General features: G+C 40.7%; 1 protein-coding gene across 1 annotated transcript in view; it reads left to right on the top strand.

The window, feature by feature from the left end:
- Positions 1-670: 670 nt before the first annotated feature.
- The window catches only part of SRRT (serrate, RNA effector molecule), a gene marked incomplete in the record, with an annotated part of 984,080 nt that continues 974,054 nt past the window's right edge, over positions 671-10,696 (top strand). The window contains 1 exon segment of the mRNA XM_044077005.1: positions 671-806.

Genomic DNA, 10,696 nt, shown 5'->3' with positions numbered 1-10,696 from the left:
GAACCGACTACAAGGGGGGTGCAGGGGGGCTAGCCCCCTGCAAAAGCAAAGGGAAAAAGTAATTGTTTATATTCACTGGGATTACTTATATAGGATTTGTTATAGTACTTGATATTAAGCAAAAAGCAAAAGAAGGTCCTTGCGCATCAGCATTACAAACAAATAAATAAACTATCACAGGAATGTATGGTACTGAGCTGCTAATCTACATTCATTATATGCATGTCATCATGGGGTAATATACATGGCATGCCAATCATGCCTCATTTCCTTACCACTTCCTAGGTTTTAGGCTTGTCAATTACCCTAACCACGCCCACCCCCTGCGCGAAAACTGCCGGTGAGCAAGTACACTACAATATCACCGAAAGTATAGTTGTATTTGTTGTAATATCTGTATCAATTTAGTATACTTAATAATATTTTAGTATCGGGCAGAGTATTGGCAGACTTGGGCGTGATTTGCGCGTGCTAGAAACTGCTCGGGTCCCACTGTAGTCGCTGCGTATACCAAATTCGAAAGCGTATGGCAAGCTCAAATGCATTAAAGTAAATTGTATTCACAACACACATCTCTTAAGACGTTACCCTTCAATGGTATAGTGTACTATTCCCAGGCAAAAATAAGAAAAAAAAGACTAACCCCACTTCCATCACTACTCCCTGGTGTCTCTAGCGTCAGTGGGGTCCTTTCTGAGCAAGTAGTCGCACTTTATTGTTCAAGAGGTCCTTTCGCCTAGGGAAGCCTGTCGCAATCTTATTTATTGCTGGTACCCGGGGTTGTGTGTGTTACTTTTTTGTCTTTGGTAAGATTATCGATTTTTTCAAAGTTTTGAAAACGTGTCATAAATCCTGTGCATATTGTGGGAAATGAAAAAATAATAAGCTAACACTTGTATGGGGAAAAAGGAAGGGCGGGAAAATGTTCGAATACAATGTTGCATTTGGACCTGGGTGGATGCCGATTTAGAGATTATTTTTGGAGGGTGGCATTATTGATGAGCACTGCGATTTTGTGAATTAAGGAATTGTAAGTTGTGATGAGACTTTGTTTTGCGGGATTTAGTTCTACCCGTTTCTTTAAATGTATATCTCAGGTAGTTGGTCCCTGGTTTAACTTCCTTACTAAAGGCTGAGTGGCAGAAATCCGTGTGGGCACGTGCAGTGAATTGTGTTCCCAAGGTGTGTGTATATCATGTGTGTTTCCTCGACGTGCTTCAGTTTTCTCCCACGTTCCAAAAATGCACAGTCGGTATTGGGTACTCAGTTGATAGTAGGTGTGTTTGGTATAGAAGAACAATCATGGTAGGGCTAGCCACCTGGCAGTGTGAATGTTGGTTCTAGATGAGTGTCACTGTTGATGAGGCTAAGGAAGGGGTTGACACTCGTTGCCCCCATGTGCAGAAATGGGAAAAGGGGATTGTGGGTGGATGGAGTTAGAAAAACGAATGTGTTTTGCTTCTTGCATAATGGTAGGCAGTGATGCTGTTTGTTTTGCTGGTTGACAAAGTATTACATTTAATTATGAGCAGAGTTTAATGATGTAATGGGGAAAGGCTGCATCTGTCGATAAGTACATGTGTTGAAGTAGCCTTTCTAGTTTCTCTTGTGAGATTTTGTAAGAGAGTTTAAGGTGATTTAAGTTTTGTGTGTGTAATTTCTACTTTTTGTATGTAGTGGTTCTACTTCTGTGTTTTAATGGGTGGGAAGGGGTTCTTATTTTTTTTTTTTATTCATATTTTAAGAGGAGTCCCTGGGATCATTCCATTAATGTTTGAACAATTAGTGATTGTTATTGGAGGGCCAGTTTTGCACAAGGCTTTAATTTGTCTGTGCTGCCCTAAATTACAAAAAACATTGTTTCTGTTTTAATTTTGAATCTTATTTGTGTATCGAAGAGTTCGATGTTTAGGTCTGTAAATAGTGCCCCAGAGAAATGGTTTATCTATGTTTGTGTGTGATCTGCAGATGAGTCTTCATTTGCAGTGGACGCTGTGTTGTTGGTTAGTTAGAATGTTGTATTTGTTTGTCATAAGTAGTTGAAAAATTCACGAGTCTATTTGTAAAATATCTGCTTAATAACTTGACATGGAGGGATTCAGTGGCCGTACATCTAAAATCGATGGCTGTTGCATATGATGGACTAAGGGAGGGGATAAATTGCATGATGGGATACTGATAGTAACTAATAAACATGTAGGTCTGAGAATTAGAAAGGATAGAACTGCCAAAGAAAGTTGGGTGATGCGAGTGGTTAAGACTGAGTTTTAGTTGGTTTACTTTCTCCCAAGTGTATTTGAATATTTTTTGTTGATATATTTAAGGTTGAAGTTTGGGTTTTGTAGAATTTCAATAAAAATTTGTTTTCGAGGTAGAAGAAGTAAGATGATGCAGTAGTGTGCGAGATGAGGCAATTACACTTTTTACTTAAAACCGTTTTGCTGAATTTGGCCATCTCTGTTTTCAAGGCAGGCCTAATATCTAATCTCATTTGGTGTGAAAAAGCTGCCTTGGTACCAAGGTCTACTGTGTAGAACAGTCTTCCTGATTTATTTCACAATACCCAAGCAGTGCTCCTTGAACATAGTCTGTTTCCAGCCCCCACCCACCCACACACACAAGATATTGGCTAGTGCAGATTGTTACTGTGGGACTGTGTTGTTAATTTTTTTTTTTTAACAAAATAGAGAAATCGTTAGGTATGTAAGCGTTGAGAATTTGAATTACGTCTTTACAGAAATTCTATCTCTGGGTGGAGTTGAGCGTAAGGAACTCGTAACCTGTATGCAGGATAATTTATCAGTTTCACACTTTGGTTAGTAACATTCTCAGAGGTGGCACCATTTCAGCATATTTGTCTTGCTTGGCTTCCTAGTTAGTGTGCATCTGCTGTTTCCCGGCTCTAGATTTTGCCTTGCTAATATTTCAGTAACCATAATTTCCCGCTACGCATGCACGTCCTTTATGCTGCTTGTAAATACATTCTTATTCTCAACTGTATTTCCATCCTGTATCTTGTCCTTTGAATAGCTGCTAACTATATTCCATCAGACCATATACTTGTATTGCACTAACACTGGGTGGAAATGTGCTTTAGTTAGTATATGAAAGGTGGCAGTTAAAACTATTTTTTTTGTCGGAAGATGCACACCTTTGTATGATGAATAGTTTCAGTAGCTGTGTTTGCCTACCAGTTTTATGTTGCTCGTGTATTAATTTTCTGTGGCATATGCATGTTAATTTAATGTTAAAGAATTTTGGTTGTAGGCATTTACTATAGATTCGATAGGAAAATAAGATGTCGGTTAAGTAATGTGCATGCCCAACATGCATGGCAGAATGGTCAGATTTGGATGGTCGGTTGGCCCTTGTCTGCCATAAGAAAATGTGCTCAACTTGCTACCGTGTTTACTAGCCTTCTGTGACATGCAAATACATGCCTCTGTTGCTTCTGGTCTGGATCCTGCAAAGAAAGGTGTAGTGTGAACCATCCCACTAACAGTTAAATGAGTGAGAGAATCTTGATGTCACTCTGTCTGGCTCTGCCTCCCTCTACTCCCATAAAAAGTTATCCTTTTCAAAGACTTGCGTAGAGTAGAAGATCACTACAATTACTTGGGCATGCATAGTAGTCTCCATTGAAGATTAATTTTCAAATAGAAAGCTATCTCTTGTTTATGATGGATGATTGCTAGTTCAAGGTTTGTGTTTGCTTGGTACCCTGAAAACATAATTTGAGTGTTGTAACTGTAAATCTGAGGTCATGCAGTCATTTAAGATCAGATACAAAACTGCAGAAATTACAATGTTGAAACATGGGATGTTATACTTAAGGCAGTCCTAAAGCTGTCACCTTTTATAGTCAAGATTGGATTTCAAACAACTAACCAGTGCATGCTTTACTTACAGAGATGTTGCAGTTGTAGCACAGAATGTGTGCTGTTTAGGAAAGAATTTGGGGAGGAAGCGTAGCAAAAGCACACACCAGTAAACAAAGTGATATAATTTAAAATGACTTGGGAATAGGGGGTGTATGTATGTTGCAATAAGGTCTGTGACTTTACATAATTGAAAGCACATGGATGCAGTAATAACAGTAACCTCATAGCTGGGAAGACTGCTATCAGCAGTCACTTGATTAAAGGAATGCATCAGGAATGTGACGTTCTGATGTGCGTATTGAAACTTTCCACGGTTGGTATAACGGCACTGCAGCCATTCTTTCTGATGCACCACAGCAAAGTACCAAGTTTTTTATTAGGTAAGTGGGGTGGAAAAGGGGAGATCAAGCTGATGAATGCATAGAAGGGTGACAGGAAGTGAAGGTGGATGTGGGTGGGGGAGAAGAGGCTACTTTTGTTGCTTCAGGTGCCCTTTTCTCTTTTTCCCTAGTGTTTAGAAGATGAAGATGGCAAGGGAAGTGGTAGGTAGGGTAGAGGTTAAGTGGTAGGCACTAATGCAGGCATACTGATAAGGGAGCTAGTAGCTCATAAAGGTGAGTACGGTAGAGAGAGAGACATGGATAGACAGAGGATTGCACAGTGGTGATTTGGAGGACTGGACTACATATAGGGTAGGAATATCATGATGGAGTTTGGGCAGGGGAGTGAATGGGCCACTCTAGCAGGCCATATGTAAACTCCTTTCATCTGTAACCAATATCATGGGCGGCAGATTCCTCCTCTGATGACCTGATGGATAGAGCTGAATAGCTGTACAACCATTGGCTGCATAAGCAGGTGCTACAGGTAGCCAGTGTCAGCATCCAACCACCAGTTTACCTCAGTCTTCACCTCTGCCACACTTCTGGGCAGGTGCCTCGGTTGGTGGGGGGGGGGACGACTCGCCACCATTCTTTTGAGGAGCTTCCCAAAAAGGTTGACATCAAGGGTACCAGTGAGTCCTCCAGGTTACCTTACAGAGAGGGAGGATTTGTGACAGCTTGAGACCCATTGGTAGTTGTATTTGATACAGTGTCTGCCTTGGAGCAATCTTACCAAAAAGGTAAATAAAGGAAAACCAATGCAGCAAAGTGAAAGAAAAAAAAATAAAAAGGATAAACAAAATGCAGCAGGTTAGTGTGTTGCACTTCATAAAAATAGTGCAGTATTATGAGCAGTTCCACTACACTTGTCCATCCGCCTGGATAATATCTCTTATCTCCTTTGGGAGATCACCCATTTCTTCTGTGTCTGTGGAAAAACCATACAACAGTGGTCAGTACAGCATATCCCTAGTAGCAAAAGACACTTAAACTGTAAGCAGTGGCATAATGTACAGTGCCAAGTCTGGAACGTATTGCTTGCAGTAATATTGGCACCATCATTTTCCCCATGGAGAGGGTCTGAGTGGTGGTACCTCCACGTTACCGTATTTTAAACTGTTTTTCTTGTTGGATTCAGTGTCCTGGCAAGCTGGAGGCATGCATCAGTTTTGTAAAGGGGGCTCTAATATTCCCCCCTCAGATGCTATAAATGGTCCCTGTGCATTTCCACTGCAGCATCATGCAGGAGCCCTGCCATATGTCATGGCTTAAAAGACAACCACACCCACATGTTTGTTTAATCATGTCTTGATGTTTCCTACATTTTAATACCACTTTTGGACTCTGTTTACTTTTTTATATTTTTAAATGTAATTCTAGACTCTGCCCACATGGGTCCGGCATCTTGATTTTTTTTTTTTACACTTTTCCTCCAGGTTTCCAACAATGCAGTGTTTGGCTTTAAAATAGTACATCATAGCCCCTAAGCTCCTGTTTAGTGCATTGACTTTACATGTATTTTCTCGTATGCCTTGCTTTCTTTTAGTCAGTCAGGTTTAATTACTATTTCCTGCTTTTCATTGACTGTTTAAGGCACACAGGGATAACCACACAGAATAGTATTCTCGGTGTCTGTTAAGTAAAGTGGCCAATTTTCTTTCTTTCTTTTTTTTTTTTTTTTTTTTTTTTTGTTATGCCTGAGTTGTAGTCTTTAACCCCCCCCCCCCCAACTCCTCCACTTCGTATCGGCAAAAGTGGCAAAGGTAATTGGAGCTGTGTGTTCCTGTGATTGATAGAGTACTCTGAAAAGAAAGAAATGGTAATTAAACCTGACTAAAAGAAAGCAGAGTATGTGTGAAAACACATGTAAAGTCAGTGCATTGACAGGAGCTTATGGTCTATGATGTAATATTTTAAAGCCAAACACTGCATTGTGGGATACCTAGAGGTAGACTAAAAAAAATTCAAGATGCCAGACCTCGTATGCAGACTCTGGAATTACATTTAAAAATATAAAATAAAGTATATAAGGTCCAAAAGTGTAGGAAACCTAAAAACATGATAAAATAAACATGTTTTTTTCAGTTTGGCTGCTGTTCTCCTTTAAGAGACATGTCCATTCTGGGGCTAATCCCGAATTAAAATGGTACATTGGTGTGCATGCCACATGTAATGGAATGCCCATCAATGTGCACTGCACAGGGACAAGGTAATGTAGTGGCAATGAACAGTAGCACTCACATACATGCTTTGCACTAGGTCTGATGCACATATAGTATATGTGACTTTCAAGCCTAGGAACCAGTAGGTCCAAGTACTGTAGTGTGGAGCGCGACTGACAATGCTTTAAATTCTAGGTGAATTTCAGAGGTAAAAGTAAATTACTTCATTACTGTAATGGCTGTAAGGTCAGAGTTAATGAGATAAAGACTGCAATCACTCTGTTTTGTGTAATCATGTTATGGCAAGTAATAGTATACATCAGTGTGCTCTGTCATACAAACTGACAGCAGACAGGATAATTGGTAATGGATCACAGGATTGCATTGACCACAAAAACAGTAACTGATCAAAGGTGTGTGTGTGTGTGTGGAGGGTGGCAACACAGCACAGGCATGATGGGTGACTGGCAAGTTAACAGGGAGGATTTTTAACCCTGCAGGTGGCAGGGCAGCATTTGTCCTGTTAAGCCTCAGCTTAGTGGGGTATTGGGAAAACTGGAGGCAGTGTCACTGTCTTGCAATGTAGAATCTGCAACCGCATTTTCCATGCACACAGGCTGCTTGACATGGTACAGGGGATAGCATGCCTCATGTGTACCAACCACACACACTGCTATTGGGACAGGTCCTAGGGACAGCAAATATGGCTAACATGCCACAGTGTCTTGACTACAACTGCGCACAGGGGTGCATCCACATTAAGTAGACTGGGGACAGTACTGTTATTTATTAGCTAGCATGAATGGTCATTTGTGTGGACACAGTTTGGCGGGTATACATGCCTTGTTATAGGATTGATGGAATGACATGGCCAGAAAAGTTCACCTCAAGGGAGATGGGAGAGCTGCATCAGCCCTGCACACACGTGGCTTCCATATCCTCGAGATAAATGTGTAGCAGATAAGTCAAGCAGGACTTCCAGTGCGGCAGGCAGCCGTAATAGGACAGTGGTACAGGTGTACCATGGGTCACTGTTAGTATTACTGCAGTCCAAGAGCACTGTGCAAGAAGTTACCAGAAGACAGGCTCACCATAGAGAAGGTGACCAACACAGAGGCTTATCTAGGAGATCCTTAAGTCTTTTACTTTCAGGTGAAAGGGTACTTTCATATTGTTAGTGTACAAGATGTGAGAGCTGGACTGTTAGTTATTGCTCTGGTAGCTATAGGGAATGTACCAAGTGAGTTGTAACGCATGGCATTCATGTAGGACTGTGGCTTCCAACTATGAGTGGTTTGCTTAAACACGCAAGTGTACAGTTGTCCAGCAGGGACACCAGGGTAGCAACAATGACAGCCACCACCACAAGGCCTTTATATGTCAGTAGGTTATGTACACTATTGATACATAGCAACATGCATGTCACATAGTGGTGGGGATCAGATATGGTCTGCATTGGCACAGGTATTTTACCTATGTACATTGCTAGGTTCCAGTGGGACATGATCCTGCACATGAAATCCAAGCATGGTTGATATCGGCAAGTCACCAGTGTCTGGCATTAATTGCACCATGCACTTGTCACAGTAGCTGTCAGAAAAATATGTATTAGTGTATGTATTAGTAATATGCTTAGTGCATTTAAGGCCATGCACTTGTCACAGTAGCTGTCAGAAAAATATGTATTAGTGTATGTATTAGTAATATGCTTAGTGCATTTAAGGCTTAAAAAGGGTTAACACATTTATTCTATTTCACACTGCATAAAATCTGTACAAATTGCAGAAACTTTCTAACCTTGTATTGTCATGAAATATGCGCACCTATAATCTTTGCTTATGCTGTGGAAATTTACAGGAACGCAGATAATTTCTGCTTGTGTCAGGAAAATAATGAATAAATGTATCTCTTGTATTAATGTTATGAGACTTAGACAAGGAGTTCTGCTTGTGCTGTGAGAAAATACACAGCTGCGGAAGCTATAGATAATCAGAACAAAGACTGCTTGAAGATATGAACTGCAATCAGCATTTGCTTGTGCCTAAGCTAGAAAAGTACCTTGAAATGTAACACATGTATTAGAACTACACAATAGAAGCTTGTAACGGGCTAGAGCCCACCAAGGCCAGATTGTGTTTTTTTTAAAATGTTTTTCATAAATCCAGTCATGTCAGCAGAAAATCTGAGTAACATCTGCTGTAGAACAATACTGGAAGTTGTGTTTGATTACGTCAACCATAGAAGGCAATGTCTTGTAGAGCAGTATAAGAATAGCATACTTCTTGTTAGTAGTTAGGCAAAATCCTGTATTCACATGTTTTTGTCTCCTTGCAGCAAGTTATTAAATGTGCCTTATCTGAACCTGACGTGTATTGGTCTTTGAAGTTTTTTCCTTTGACAGATTGGTCCTTCGGACCGGAAACCCTCACTTCGCCTCGGATCAGACAGGCCAGGTGGCTTGAAACCATACGGGGAAGAAACCACATTGGCTCTTCTTATTTGAAAAGCTCTCCGACTGAATTGTCGTACAAAAGAGGCCAGCCACTTTCTGATCTGTGACTGAAGGATGGGTTTTTCACGAACCAGGTGATCGATCACGAAGGCTCAGGTAAGGTGAATCTACATTTTTTTCTGTTTTAGATCGGGGACTAGATTTGTATTGTTTTTGTCAGGACTGTATTTTTACAAGTCAGGGACAGAAAAGATTACTGTCTTGTCATAGATCAGGGAAACAGAGTAGATAGGCAGTCATTCTGAAGAGACTATAACAAAATCCGTGGTACCACGTTAAAAATAAAGAGTTACGTAATGATTAAAAGGGTAGAACAAAATGGGTAATAATTGCACAAAAAGACCCCAAAATCCGCCGTTAACCGAAGACACAAAATACATGCAGTCACAGCGTGCTGATAATATTAAATACTACTCAAAGTGGGTTAATAAGTACGAATTTGACGGTAAATTGGAAAAATCCTCGCTTATCAAACTTGTCAAACAGCTTAAAACCGATTCCAAAGGTCTGGTAAAAAAGCAGCGCCAATTAGGAATTCCTCAGGCACACAGGTGGATTTAGGAAGTAAACCGTAGGGAACAAAAGAACAATAATTCAAAAGCAATGTTTTTAGATAAGGAGGACAATAACTTAGTAATAGCATCTGCCCCCCCCCTTACCAGAATGTGAAGCAAGTGAACAAGTTAGTCCACCCCCGCGATATCCTGCTGCCACTGTAAATAGAGACACTACAAAAGCAAAACCATTTATTAGAGATCCCATCGAGACCAGGTCTCGAACACATGCAGGTAACTCAAAAGGGGACATTGAATTATATCAAATGGGTAGGAATTCACGATCTATGAGTGAAGAAGAAATATGCCCACTTATAGAAGTGCCTAATCCTCAGGCAGGGCAAGAAGATCAGGATCCTACTATTATAGTGTATAGACCCTGGACTCCGGAAGACATCCGGAAAGCCACTGAGGGAATTCCCCATCCAAAAGTTAATTTTAGAAAGTTCTTAGAAGATTTACAAGGAATAAGGCTAAGTTATAATTTAAATGGAGAAGAGGTAGAAAAAGTAGTCAGACAAATTGTGGGACCAGATTGGCACATGATTAATGGCAACTGGAGTCCCCGTGACGCTGCACACAGGCCCCTCCCACATAGCAGCGCAGAACTAGACAACAAAGTAAAAGGTCTTACAGACTGCATCTCTGAGAAATGGATGCCTAGGGCAGACTTGGACTTGCATTAATCAATGCATCCAATAAGAAGGTGAAACTATTGACTGATATTATGCCAGACTGTTAGAATGTTTTGATAACCATTGTGGAATGCAGGTCCCTGAAGATCAGACACACGATTCCCCATATGAGCAGCAGTTAAAGAATGCATTTTTGAAAGGCAGCATTGCACCCATAAGCAGTTTTATTACAAAGCACATGGTAGATCATCGTACAAGCAGATTGCAGTCATTACTTGAATATGCTAGCCATGCCGAAGGCATTTTAATAGCAAAATGAAAGAAAGCCCAAGTATTTTCTGTAGAAGATGGAGCAGAAGTTTATGTAGTACAGTCCGGGGAAAAAGGGCAAGAGAAATGCACAAACAATCTGATCACCGATCGGAGGACTTTGAAGGGCGAAAGAAAAGGGGTGAATGTTTTAAATGCGGTAAAAAGGGACACTTGGCAAGGGATTGCAAGAAAAACAAGAAGGCAACCACGGAAGACAAGGAGGGTGAGGACTGCCTATATGATAGTCAAGAATCACT

This window comes from Protopterus annectens, chromosome 7.part0 (assembly GCF_019279795.1).
Source record: "Protopterus annectens isolate FY-2018-M chromosome 7.part0, PAN1.0, whole genome shotgun sequence".
Lineage (NCBI taxonomy): Eukaryota > Metazoa > Chordata > Ceratodontiformes > Protopteridae > Protopterus > Protopterus annectens.
This window is presented reverse-complemented; position numbering and strand designations above follow the sequence as displayed.